This window comes from Podarcis bocagei (assembly GCF_964188305.1).
Source record: "Podarcis bocagei genome assembly, chromosome: 2".
In the NCBI taxonomy this organism is placed as follows: domain Eukaryota; kingdom Metazoa; phylum Chordata; class Lepidosauria; order Squamata; family Lacertidae; genus Podarcis; species Podarcis bocagei.
This window is the reverse complement of record NC_138126.1, coordinates 80,044,363-80,059,356: the sequence shown is the minus strand read 5'-3', so window position 1 is coordinate 80,059,356 and position 14,994 is coordinate 80,044,363.

Genomic DNA, 14,994 nt, shown 5'->3' with positions numbered 1-14,994 from the left:
AACATGCATAGGATGGTGCTGTTATTTGCAAGAATGGCTATACAATTCATCATAACGGTTGTTGTTATTTCACTTTTTTGCTTGGACCCTTGCATTATTAAACATTATGCCTCTGAGTCCTGATTTAATTAAGCATTGTTCCTATGTACTTTGGAAAGGAGTGAGTTGTAGCATTTGTTCAAAAATGTTGCTATTATGCAGGATATTGGCTATTGCTCAAACAGTTCCCCATAAAAACACTAAGCAGAATTCTGTATTTTATTTTGTTCATTTATAAACCACTTTCCAGCTTACTCTTGCCCATTCTGTAAAACAGGCTTCTTTGCGTAACAAATTTACCCATTTTCCCCTTTTAAGCTATCAAAACCACAACAACATTTTTTTTTTTGCAATCTGTGGCTATATTTACTTTTTGAAAGCCATTAAGTGAATACTTATTTCTTAAAATGAAAATGGAGCTGTATCTTTCACCAATCCTGTTGGTGTTTACTCAGCAGTCAGTCACAATTTGTTCCGTGGGGTTTGCTCCCTAGAAAAGTGCATATTACAGTCTTACAGAGCAATTGAAATTGAATCCAGGAAGTAGTGGGGCAGAGTGGAAGCCAGGGCAAAACATGGGACTATCTATCTATCTATCTATCTATCTATCTATCTATCTATCATCTACCTACCTACCTTATAGTTATACCAGCTCTTAGGTGCCATGGCTGAGGGTCTCAAGGATTGTGCTCCTCAGGGAATCTCTGAAACTTTGGATCTAGGGCTCCAAAGTGGCCTTTCCCCCAAATACTCCATTTCAGAGCTTTCTACTGACCACCATCCATGGGGCAACCACTAGCAGTAGCTCTCTGCCCAACTGGGTGATGCTGGGGCCTCCACTGTGGTGGAGCCCCATCCCTCACACCTAGTGGAGCTCCTCTCCACCAACAGAAGCCACTGCACGCCGTCCAACCTTATCAGGCATCAGTTGGGGTGGGTGGTCACAGTTGCACTGTACCTCTGGTGCATGTGTCTCAGCTTATTTTTGAAATTTCCGCCCAGAATTTGGCTGCAATGCTAACTGGCAGCAGGAGGGCTAGCACTGCATCTACAGCATCCATACTTGCGCCAACTGGGGCCCATTGCACTCACATGCTGACAACAGGGTCTGCACAGCATTCAACAGTTCCTGTGCTGGCGCAGCCCTCCCCCTTGCCCCTCAAACACCTTGGTTTTGGGGGCGTTCCACTGGCTACCACTGGTTGTAGCTCCTGTCCACCTGCCATTTGGGTGGGCACATTTGTGTGGGGCTCAGCAGTGGGGCTTCCCCACTGATAGCAGAGCTGCCCTGCTTGTCAGGGAGATGCTTCTTCTCCATCCAAACCCCCTCTGGTGTGGTGGAGTGTGGGTGATGGTTTGCTCTTCCTGTTTAATAAAAGCACAATACCAATTGTACTCTATACTCCAGGATCCATTTCTATAGAAACACACAGCCTTGGATAGCTGCTAATGCTGCATTTTCTGAGTTCTACATAAATGCAGCTTCATTAGTCAGTCTTTAGAGCCATCAACTCCGCAACGTGGCCTTTGAGCACATTTCTCTGAATTCACACTTTGAAAATGAGGCATTTAATTCTCCGAATTCAATGTACTTAACACTGATAGTTCCGAGAAGAACTGTCCCCCATGGTGTTACAGAGCATGCAGTTTATTTATGTAACTGTAACAAATCCTGGAGCATAATAGTTTCCTCAGCTGCTTTGACGATTAAGGTAAAAATAACCATATAAATAAAGCACAAGCTGGAGATTAGAGAAAACTGTTTAATGTGAACAGCATCCAGTGCGTTCCGCAAACTATAAGAAAAGTTAATTTTTCATGCTCCTGAAAACAGTCACAGAATAACAAACATGAAATCAGAACAGAAGTATTTATCAGTGCTGTACATACAGCGATACTTCAGAAGCTTTGGCCATCGTTTGAAGAGATTTGAAATCAAACTACCTTGTGCTACTTTTCTGAGGTGCTCATTTTCTTTGCCTAATACTTCCTTTTCTTTCAAATATTAAACAATTGGTGGATCACACAGCTGTGAAGAACAATGCTTAACAGATATTGGGGGGGGGGGAATTCTATGAAATTACCAAGGGTTGTATCCAATGAGTACTTCCATTTATGTAAGGACTTCTGCCTGTGCAACAAAACTTCCACTTCCTCTCCTCCTGCCGCCCCCTCCATAAATCTTCTCTGGGGCTTCCTCCAACCCTTTGGAGCAGATCGGGGGCCAGGGGACATGTGGAGAGGGGGAGTTCTGTTGTGCAATGGAATGACTTTGTTGGATGCAAGCCATTATGTCTTCAATAGGATGTTGAAAATCTAGATTTCAATTCATCATTTCTGAGATGTGGAAACATTCCTATGCATGTTTACTCAGAGGTAAATCTCATTGGGGTCAATGAGGCTTAGTCACTAGTAAGCAGGTTACACAAATAACCTTATTATTGTCCTTTCTAGTTGTTTTCATGCTTGACCTTTATTTGTAGGTGTACGTCACATCCATGGCTTTTTTTTCAGCTGGAACTCACTGGAACTCAGTTCCGGCACCTCTCAGGTGGACGCCTTTGCTATTATAAGAGAACAAGGAAGGCATTTATGGTGAGTTCCGACACCTCCTTTTCTAGAAAAATAGCACTGGTCACATCTCTTTTGTTCAAATGTTCAAATTCCCTTCTTTTCCAGGAATAAAAAAGCTTAATCATTCCCTTCATTTTTTTAAGAAACCCCAACAACTTTTAATCATTAATGAATACCATCTCAAGGACTGTATGGGATCAAAATACCCTCATCTCCAGATGCTTTTACTAGAAGAGGATTCTTTACACAGGGTGGAGGGAAGAGGCAAAAAGCAAAACAAGGTGTGGTGACCAGTGAGTTCTGTAGGAGCACTTGCATAAATAGCAGCAGGTGGGTGACTAGAGTCAGGGTGCCCAAATCCACTGCCTCTCCTATGGTACCATCTGAGCCAAAGGTCTCTGTGTGGCGAATGAGCAGACTGCTCCAGGCAAAGAGGTTATGTGGGGAGGGGAGATCAGCAAAACATGCGGCCTCCCTTTTGCTGGCAAGGGCATCCCATTAGAAGAATTCTGCTCACAGGATGTTCCTTAGTTAGGGTCTAAGCCTATACAAAGCTGTCCAATAACACAGGTGGCTTTAAAAATAAACAAGTTGCAAATGCTTATTAAAAACTGCAAGCCTGAATTTCATACCATGGAATTTCAAAAGTGCTTTTAGAAACCATGCACTTTGCCACAAATTTCTGCTTTTAGAACAGTTTTCAGGCCGAATTGGTGTATATTGAACACCTTTTGTCTGAAAATACTGGGGCTGAGTTATTATTACATCTAAACACTGACTTTCACCATAGTCTGCCTTTAATACCTCTTCCATTAAAGCAGATTACAGTGAATCAACTTATATTAACTGTGTTTTGTTGATCTCTTTAAGACTGTAATAGCATTAAAGCAGGAAGCAAAAGCTCTGTGAGCATCTGGAAACTGCAGAGCACATGAAGGAGATTCCTCTTATTACTCCCTGCTGGGGTGGTTTCACTTGGCCTGGCCAATTTTCTGCATGCAGCAAGGTAATCAAAGAAGCTTTGCTCCCCCAAGAGACACTTGAACTCACAGTCAGCAACAGGGAGGGATAACACTGCTGCCCCAATCATGTCTGCCCACAGAAACAAGTTGCGGACACCAAGCTGAGTTCACCTCTAGACAGTTCTGCCGACGCCTTCTCCCCAGTATGGCATCCAGGGGATATGAAGAAAAATTATGCAGATTGTGCTGGGGGGGGGGAATCCAAAATCCACAGAAGGCCCATCCCTTTTTCAGGACCAACCAAAATGTGACAAAATTTTAGTCTCTATTCCCGCCCCCGCCCCCCGCCAGAATTGGATGCAGATTGTAGATATGGTTGCCCCTGAGGGAGTGAAGCATGACAAATTTCAGAGAGAAGTGCAGTGGTTATCATTTGGGATGGGGGGGGGGAATGCTCCCTTTAAAAAACCTGAGGAATACAGAGAAATGCTCCTGCAGTGAGGGGGCAGGGATGGCAAAAGTGCAGATAAATAGGTGCAGGGGCTATGATGCAAGGTGATTTTACCTACCGTATTTTTCGCTCTATAACACGCAGATTTTTTCTCCTAAAAAGGAAGGGGAAATGTCTGTGCGTGTTATGGAGCGAATGTGTGGTCCCTGGAGCCGAAAAATGAGGCAAAAATCAAACCGCGCTTCAGGGAGAAGGGAAGCCTGAAGAGAGCAAGTGGCAGCTTTCCTGCATTCTGCCTCAGGGTCTTACTGCCCGCCCTCTCTGTTTCCTTGCTGTGTTTGCTCAAACGGAACAAAGAGCAGGGAAAGCCCCTCCCCTCCAGGCAAGTAGAGAGGGAAAGCAGAGCGTCCGAACAAAGAGCAGGGAAAGCCCCTCCCCTCCAGGCAAGTAGAGAGGGAAAGCAGAGCGTCCGAACAAAGAGCAGGGAAAGCCCCTCCCCTCCAGGCAAGTAGAGAGGGAAAGCAGAGCGTCCGAACAAAGAGCAGGGAAAGCCCCTCCCCTCCAGGCAAGTAGAGAGGGAAAGCAGAGCGTCCGAACAAAGAGCAGGGAAAGCCCCTCCCCTCCAGGCAAGTAGAGAGGGAAAGCAGAGCGTCCGAACAAAGAGCAGGGAAAGCCCCTCCCCTCCAGGCAAGTAGAGAGGGAAAGCAGAGCGTCCGTCCTTCTATCCTGTCCCTGCTCCGGAGGAACAATGTTTGTGAAGGGAAGAGAGACTACAGGTTCGGCTTAAAATTCTGATTTGACTTCCTGCTTTTTGTTTTTGGAGACACACAGCATTCAAATATGCTTTCTTCCATTTAAAGAGGGAGAGAGAGAGAGAGCGCACGCTGGCTGGCTTGTGTGGGTGGGTGGGGGGAAACTTTTGCCTTCCTTTCCTCACGTTATAGCCCTCTCCTGCATTCTTAGCCTTCTGTGTTTTTCCTTCCCTCCCCACTTAAAATGTGGTTACAAAGCATGGATCCACATGGATCCTCAGGATCTTTGCATTGGGTCACCCCAAATTCACCATCAGAGCACACAGCATGCCCATGGCTACAGCCTGCCCCCCAAAAAAAATCACGCACCCACTGTTGCCTGGGGCTGCAATGGTGCAAAAACGTGGTTACAAAGCATGGATCCACAGGGATTCTCAGGATTTTTGCATTGGGTCACCCCAAATTCACCATCAGATCACATGTCTGTGGCCACAGCATGAAGCACAAAAATGATACGTCCACTGTTTCATTCAGAATATTTTTCCCCTTGTTTTCCTCCTCTAAAAACGATGTGCGTGTTATGGTCAGGTGCGTGTTATAGAGCGAAAAATACGGTATATTGTTTTGTATTGTTTCTGTTGCGTGTTTTTAAAAAAGACATAAAACATCATTCTTGAGACAGAAGCAGGCCACCTGTTGGTCTAACTCTACCACTTACACGCTGTTCTCACAGCCAAAGCTTGGTGGAGAATCATGACCCACATGAATATTTATTTCCATATCCCTCCCCTAAATCACAGTGATTGGAGTGGCCTCAAAAAATAATCCGCCATGATTAAAAGCCAGAGCTGTTTGTCAAAATGTTGTTGTTTTTTTGCCACCTTTCCACCCCTCCTTCCTTGGATTCTGAGCATCACCCTTGGCAGCTTGGTTCTATTTCTAGGAAAGGGGGAGGGGAGGAAGGGAGGTCATTCATTCAACCGTTTGGATCAATCAAGGCCACAGAATGACTCAGAAGCTAAGGGAGCCCCTGATCTACCTTGAGACTCCTTGCTAATAACATGATCTGACTCAAGGACATGAGATCATGACCTGCTTTGTTCTTTGTGTTACACCCAGAGCCAATGGACATCCCAATAGGCATCACACTTCATCCATTTGGACTGTGGTTCACATAAGAGGATGTCATAATGAATTAATGTGCTGTAATGGACGCGGATGGCGCTGTGGGTTAAATCACAGAGCCTAGGACTTGCCGATCAGAAGGTCGGCAGTTCAAATCCCTGCTACGGGGGGGGGGGGGAGCTCCCGTTGCTCAGTCCCTGCTCCTGCCAACCTGGGAGTTTGAAAGGTAAAACGGTGTTTCTGTGCACTGCTCTGGTTCACCAGAAGTGGCTTAGTCATGCTAGCCACATGACCCGGAAGCTGTACGCTGGTTCCCTCAGCCAATAAAGCGAGATGAGTGCCGCAACCCCAGAGTTGGCCACGACTGGACCTAATGGTCAGGGGTCCCTTTACCTTTACCTTTAATGGTCTTAGCACAACTACCCCTCTGGAACTCAGAGAAGCCAGTCTATCCAGAATGTGTCAACTATCTTTCTCTTGCCATTCTGCTCCTCTGAAACATTTATAGAGTTACTGATGGCTTTCAGTAGAAAGACTGCAGCTAATCAACTAAATTTGTCACTTAGACCTTTCTCTTGTATCTGGGGGATAGCAGAGGTAAGTGCCCGAAATCCATATTAAAAAGGGATTAGAGTAAAATCCCGAATAAATACCTGCCTTAATTTATATCACATTAACTAAAAGAAAGCTGAGCTTCTGAGTTCTCTTATTTCATCAGCAGCTACCTGTTTAGCAGGCACTTACTACGAGGTTCTGCACAGGTGGAGAAATGGAGAAGGGAAGGGAGGAGACTCATAATGACGTAGGAAGGGTGAGCTAAGTGGGGCAGCAATTGACAAAAAGAAGTGTAGCTAATATGAGGCTGTGTGTGGTGTCTTTGGGGTGGTCTTTGAGACAAGATCTGAATGCAGGCAGGGAATGTGCTTGATTGACAAAGAGTTCCAGGCACTGGCATCAGCATGATGGAGGGGCACAAAGGAGGGCATGGGAGGCTGCTACCTGGTCATGTTCCATAGGCATTCATACTCATTGCCTATTTCCTAACGAAGCAGTGCTCAGAAACCAAATCAGAATCATTATGTCATGTATTTAAACCTAGGATCTTCTGTAAGGCAGCGAGCATAGGAAGTTGTGTTATACAGTGGTACCTCAGGTTACAAACGCTTCGGGTTACAAGTGCTTCAGGTTACAGACTCTGCTAACCCGGAAGTAGTACCTCAGATTAAGAACTTTACCTCAGGATGAGAACAGAAATCACGTGGCGGCAGTGTGGCAGCAGCAGGAGGCCCCAATAGCTAAAGTGGTACCTCAGGTTAAGAACAGTTTCAGGTTAAGAAGGGACCTCCAGAACAAATTAAGTTCTTAACCTGAGGTACCACTGTACCAAATCAGACCATGGGGCCATCTAGTTCAGTATTGTCTGCACTGATTGACAGCAGCTCTCTCTGGGATTTCAAGCAAGGTTCTCTCCCAGTCTTAGCTGGAGATGCAGGAAATTGAACCGGGGACCTTTTGCATGCAGAGCAAACTTCCCAAGATACTCACTATAAATTGTTAGGGGTTTAAACATGCCGATTCCCTCCTCCCCATCAGTTTGCTCCCACCCCCTCAACATTCTGCAGGTGAGCACCAAACATTCTCAGCTTGAATCATTCTTCCTTTGTTTATTCATATATATTTTTTAAAAATACTCTTTACTATTTTAATTTACAAATGAGCATACATCTGCACACCTAAGGAAGTGTGTCAGTGTTTAAAAACCACTACCTTGCAGATCGTGAAGCTGAGGTTCCAATACTTTGGCCACCTCATGAGAAGAGAAGACTCCCTGGAAAAGACCCTGATGTTGGGAAAAATGGAGGGCACAAGGAGAAGGGGACGACAGAGGACGAGATGGTTGGATGGTGTTCGTGAAGCTACCAGCATGAGTTTGACCAAACTGCGGGCGGCAGTGGAAGACAGGAGTGCCTGGCGCACGCATGGTCCATGGGGTCACAAAGAGTTGGACACGACTAAACGACTAAACAACAACCTTGTTTTGGGGAGGTTCTTTTTGTTTCCAAAGTGACATGCCTAGGCTCATCCAAGTTCTGTCTTAGAGCAAATGATGGCAGGTCTCACCCAAAGGCCTGCTCTTTTTTTTGGGGGGGGGCATAGTTTTCTTGAGGCTAGTGTGGGTGATGCATTTTGCAGGACTTGCTCAGTGCCTCAAATGATGACCATCTCCCCCTTTTCCAATTAGTTTGTACAATGCATGCATTTGCATATCAAAATACTAATCGCCTCATTTACTGGGAATGTCAGATACTTATTACGTTTCAGTTCAAACACATGTCTAATCGTCTGCTGTCCCTAGTAAGCAATTTAAAGAAGTGCTGGTGGAGGAAAAAATGGCTAATGAAGTTCTTTTCATCCAACACTTACATGCAATTTTCTTTTAAATCAGCTCCCCTGGGAGACAACACAAGCCGTAACTATGAAACAAATATTTTTAATGGATTTGGAAAGGATTCAAAACAGGGGTATTATGCCTGAATCTCCAGTAGGCCATATTTCAAAGCATTGGCTGGGTGGGGTGAGCTCAGTGGGTGGAATTATAAATGTAGCAGAACTAACTAGGGTCATTATGATCAAAAGGAAGGCTGGCGGGACAGTTCCGCATGGTTAAGAGATCTGCTTATTGCTTTAGGTTTAAATTTGATTAATAAACAGGAAAGAAGATGTTGGAGAAGGCTTGGGAACATAAAGAGAGAGACTTGCTAGCCATGACCTAGAATCATAGAGTTGGAAGAGACCACAAGGGCCATTGAGTCCAACCCCCTGCCAAGCAGGAAACACCATCAGAGCACTCCTGACATATGGTTGTCAAGCCTCTGCTTAAAGACCTCCAAAGAAGGAGACTCCACCACACTCCTTGGCAGCAAATTCCACCGTTGAACAGCTCTTACTGTCAGGAAGTTCTTGAATACCTGCTGTGATTCAAAGAGCGGGTGAAAGCAATATGGGAAAAGAAGGTATAATTCAGGGCGATCTGCACTGTAGGTTGGGTAGTGGTGATGAACAGAGGTGTGTCCCTTAAATGTTGTTAGACTACAACTGCCAAACAGTGGCCAAGATTATGGGAGTTGTAGTCTGCCAACATCCAGTCAGCCACTGGTTACCTAGCCTTTTGACTAAATGTAATTTGGAAGTGTAAGGAATGAAATTGTCACCAGATATGAAAATAAGCTGCATAGTGCACAGTGATCCTTTTTTCTAACACCTGGAGCCTTGATTTTGACAGGTCATTTGGCACATGGATACTCAGGATTTGAGAATATCAAAGAGAAAATTCCCACACTCATCTCCGTTTGAGGTCTGGTTAAAATGCCCAGGAAATCTAGTGCTGAAATAGGAATTTGGAAAGTGGAGGGCACAGACTTTACTGGCTCTGACCCATCTGTTTGGCTCTTTCCCATCCTACTGATACATGGTGCAGTTAGATAGTTTTTGCCTTAAAGGTTAATGGTCTTAACAGTTAATGGTCTTACCTCACTTTCTTCACAATGTGATAAGCCAGTGCTGCTGCATTTGGGGGCCCTGTTGCTCATTCTGCTGGACTTCTGCCTTAGAGTCCTGCCTTGATGACCCCACTGGCCCATTGGTCAAACTCATGCTGGTAGCTTTGAGAACACTGGCCAACCATCTCGTCCTCTTTGGTAAATAAGCGCACAAAGTTGAAAGTCCTTTAGTGAAACAGTAGGTATACATTTCAGTAATACCTAGGTTTATATGTATTTTGTTTTCTAGCTTATTTCTTATTTCATAACATGTAGATAGTTAAGAGCTTTGGTGGCTTTAGAGGCGGGTGCCTGGCACCCCCCCCCTAGAATTCAGCACCAGGGTGTCCCACACCCCTTGCACCCCTGGGTAAAGACAGCCCTGATCAAGGGTCCAACATTAGGTGACCCGTGGCTGCAGTAAGGGAAATGGCTTCCACCGTTGTTGTTTAGTCGTTTAGTCGTGTCCGACTCTTCGTGACCCCATGGACCAGAGCACACCAGGCACTCCTGTCTTTCACTGCCTCCCACAGTTTGGTCAAACTCATGCTGGTAGCTTTGAGAACACTGGCCAACCATCTTGTCCTCTGTCGTCCCCTTCTCCTTGTGCCCGCCATCTTTCCCAACATCAGGGTCTTTTCCAGGGAGTCTTCTCTTCTTATGAGGTGGCCAAAGTATTGGAGCCTCAGCTTCACGATCTGTCCTTCCAGTGAGCACTCAGGGCTGATTTCCTTAAGAATGGATAGGTTTGATCTTCTTGCAGTCCATGGGACTCTCAAGAGTCTCCTCCAGCACCATAATTCAAAAGCATCAATTCTTCGGCAAGCAGCCTTCTTTATGGTCCAGCTCTCACTTCCATACATCACTACTGGATGGCTCCCCTTCATGGATCACTGCCTTGCCGTGGCGAAGGGGCTTGAATAACTCAGAGAAGCTATGAACTATGCCGTGCAGGGCACCCAAGATGGACAGGTCATAGTGGAGAGTTTTGACCAAATGTGATCCACCTGGAGCAGGAACTGGCAAGCCACTCCAGTATCCCTGCCAAGAAAACTCCATGGACAAAGACAACATGGCTCCCACTACTGCCCAGAAATATTCTGTACACAGCCTAAGAAGCATTAAGAACTATGGAAATGTCAATGTTTTCAATCTTACAATATACTTATTGGGTCAAGCAGGCTGAAAAATGGCAACATTTTTTCAGGAAGAGAAAATGTCATAAATGTCAGAACTGAATTAATCTACTCACCTATGCAAGCTATTTCATTAAAGGAAGGTTGGGGGAGCAGGGAGGGAAATCTCACTCACAAATGAGTGAGTAGAAACCTTGAACATAATTATACCAAATATGTGCACTCAAGTATGTTAAGCAGTTAGCTTGATTAATTCCAGCAGTGTGGAAATTTTTGATATAAAGAATTAATTGTTGGCAAGAGAATATTGAGTTGTATTCAGTTTGCGCCCTTTTTATATGGTGCATTTCCACATGATTTACATAGTCTGTAAGAAGGTTGACTAAACCCCAAATCCATCACCAAACAAAATGTCACCTTTTATTATATTGGATTTTATTTTCCAAGACCTCAGACGTGCTCAGCGAAATGAACAAAAGCAGGAAGATTGAGATAGATTTCCATAGACTCACAGCTTTTTCTCAATGCAAAGGTGACAGAATTCAAATCATGATCACTTGTGACTCATAGTTTGGTGACTATGACCAGGATCTTTCTAAATCTCTATCACAAAATTTTAAAATATGCTCCCATTTCCATGCATAACCTCTGATGGCAGGTCATGCCTACTACTAATTTAACATTTGAATACTCTAAACAAACCCCTCCGGCACTGGAAACATTGTTTCCTGAGTCACATTGCAGATTTTGTATCATGTATTATTCAACTCAAGAGCATTCAAATGATCAGAGCAGGTTATTTAAAATTGGTACTGAATTCTGCCCAGATAATCCATGGATTAGGTAGGTAGGTGAGCAAGGGGAAAGAGGAGGAGGGAATAGAAAAACAAACAAACAAACAAACAAACAAACAAACAAACAAACAAACAAACAAACGGTATCACCAAGAGCTAAAACAATGAATTGAAACATTCACCCACATAAAATGGTGGTCTTCTTTTCTCCTCATAGTCTTACGAGTGTGAAAACGCAAAAAGTTGCATGCAAACAATGCCACCTAGTTGCATTGCAATGTGGCATCTTTTAACTGTTCATTCCAGGTTTGAAGTGGCTCATGGAGGGTTAGGTAGGTCAGCAGATTGTTGGATAGAAAGTAGGAGAGCAAATCCTAAAAGATTTGGATTAACCTCCCCAGGATGGCTGACCTTTCCCCATTGCTGCTCACTTTGAGACAGTCAGCAAAGTGAGCTTTCTCCCCCCAGAGAGTTCAAAGTCATCTTTTGAAGGGTGGTAGGGAAAGATAAATAAGTACTTTTTCAGCTGCTAATTGTCTTGATCCATTGTGATCTTGGAGATGAAGCAATAGCACAAGGAAGATGAAGAAAACCAAGCCCGGCCAATTCAGTGCCATGGCAAGGTCACGACCCCAGACAGGGGCAGAGGTGCTGGGTCAGGACCACAGAAAGCCCTCCTGCGTCTCGGACCAAAAGAACACATTGCCTTAGCAGTGGCCTGGAGCAACTGCCAGGGTTTTATAGTCTGGACTAGAGAGTCAAGACTAAAGCATCACCCTCTGAGTGCTGCTTCCAGAGGTCCACTGCCTTGTTAGGCAGCTGTCAGTTACTTCTAGGTAGCAAGATTTGGGGATGGTGGGCACTTATTTGGAGGATGCTTCTCAGGGCTCTCCTGATCCTCCAAAGAATTTGGTGTCCAAGAGGAAAGCTTTGAAAATATGAAAGTCTTTGGGTTTCGTTCTGGGAAGTGAAGTTTGAGGCACTGAGTCAGTTTATGAAGCCCTGCGTAAATGGTTGTTGTAGTCACCAACAGGTTTTTTTTTATGCTGCTGCTGCTACTTTTATGTTGTTATTTTATTTGACTGCAGTTTTAAATTTTGGAACTTTAGTTTTGTCTTGATTTGTTATAACCAGCTTTGTGAGCATACGTATTCTAAAAGGTGGGCTAGGAAACCCATAAAATAAAATAAAATAAAATAAAATAAAATAAAATAAAATGCACCAAAATTCTACATATATTTACTCCAAAGTGTCTAACAGACTAAACCGTGTGTGTGTGTATGTGTATGTGTATGTGTGTGTGCTTTAAATTGCAACCCTCTCTGCTTTACACAGTGCTATGCATTTACATCAGAGTTTGGGGTCACAATGATTATGTTTAACCTCAGGGTGCAGAGTCTTTATCCTGTCACTTACATGAATGAAATGCCCGGGATGTTTTCTTTTGTCCCTTTCCCAGTGGTATTTTTTTAAAGTCAAAAATCCACATGCACTGTTTTTCTCAACAGATTAAGAAGATATAATAGCACAGAATGGTGGTGGTGGTGGTGGTAGGGGAATGGTAAAGCTCATTTTGCTCCTGTACAGTGTCAGAAAATGGCATGAAGGGGGGGAAACTCACACAGCAAATCCTACATAAGGATTCATTTGAAGCTGCCTCTGTCTTGGTTGAGAGAGGGAGGGAAGTGGCTTCTCTGCTGAGCTCCACTCCCTCCCACCCTGCAGCGGCCTCTGTTCCAATCCAGCATGAAAGGAAAAGGAAGATCCTGGCACTTACAGCCCTTTGGAGGGTACTGAATTCTTTATCAATCCTTCATAAGCTGGACCTGCTGTGAAATATTTGTCCAGCTGCTATCTTGGCTTTCCACAATGCATGACATGGATGCAGGGGAAAGTCTCATCTCTTATCTTTGGTTTACATGACCTGTTTTTTCAGCCTGGGTTACCACCTCCCTTTTCTTGTCCACATAAGGATACACACAAAAGACAATGCAACTTTGGCAAAAGGGGTGTGTGCCTGTGTAAGCGGCAGTGTCAATTTGGCTTATTTCTTTCTTGGGCCCCCTCTTTTTTCCTTTAGAATAAACTGTAATTAGCAGTAAACTAGCTGGATGTTTGCTATTTGAAAGGCTTCCAGTGGAGTCTAATTAATCCCATTGTTGATGCTAATGTGGCTCTTTTTTCAAGACTCCTAAATTGATGTTCCAAGCAAATTTTCCTTTGATCTTTGCCTCAGTGAAGATTATTGAACTTTTTATCTTTAATTTCTTTTTTTGTTACAAATAAGAATATATTATTACAGTTGCTAATATGCCATCTGTAGAGTAGAAAAACGAAACAAAGAGCTTGCATTGAAACACTGTGTTTGCAGTTGCAGAACAGTACAGAATAAACATTATCCAATTTCTAGCAAGATTATCATCCTGTTATCCATTTCTTAACCCAAAATAATTTGGTTTATTTTACCCTTTTGACTTGTCTTTTACGTTTTCTCAAAGCAGCCATCCTTCTTCTTGGCTGCTGTATAAAGTATTGTAGCACATATAAAAGCTTTTTTATAATGTCTTTTTAAAATTTTATTTACAAATTAAGAGTATAAATAAATATGTACACCTCATCCCTGAGACCACTCCATTGTAACTATCTGACCTCCCAAAATTTCAACAACCTCTTGCGATGGTTTGACCCCTTTCTGTTTTAAAAGTACAAATTCTACAAATACCTTTTGCCAAAAATAAAATAAAATTGTGCGTATTTACACCCCCACCACATGTGAACATGAGTCCCTGTTTCCTTGCATCCCCTCCTACAGAACACCAAATACTTCTTGTTTATTTGATTTAATCTTGCTGGTGTTAGATACCACCTCCATACTAACTTACAGTAATTTTATTTTATCCTTATAGACAACATTTTCAAAGTGTGTTTCTCCCATATTTCCCCCCAGCTTTGACTACCTATCTGCTCTGTTATCTCCTTTTCCCCCACCCCTTTTAGTTGATCTTGTTGATCCTCCAATTCTACTAATATTTTACCAATTTCTCTGGTTTCCCCTTTTATAACTATATATCCCCCCTTTTATAATCATTTTTAAAAATCTCATTCTTCAATTATTTTAATTTAACAATTTTAATTAATTTTTAACCTTTTTAGCAGCCAGTAGGCAGCGTCCAACTAACATGTTCTCTCAGTGCAAGGATTTCAACTTGCACAATGAAACTTTCCTCTCCTCCCATGAGGGAAGTTTTTGCCAGGAATGACCACTCCCTGCTTAAAACGGGGGGCGCCCTTTGCGTGGGCGCATGCAGCCCCTAGATCTGGAGCGGCTCCATCAGCATAGGCTTGGCTTTGCCTTCCCTCAGGTGGGATACCTGGAGGTCTCCGCCTACCTCAGTCAGTTGTCCAATCCCACCTGGGGGAAGCGTTGCCAAGGAGACCAGGCCAAGTAGGGGAGGGATTACATGCCCACAAAATAGAGGGAGGATCTTACCTGGGAATCCTCACTTGGCTCCAGAGCTTCTCCCACCCTACCCTCCCTCAGTTAATGTCTTATTTTGCAGGTTAACTTTTCTTCACAGGTATGCGGGCGCTGCTACGTTAAGGTCGCTGTTAAAGGGCCTGA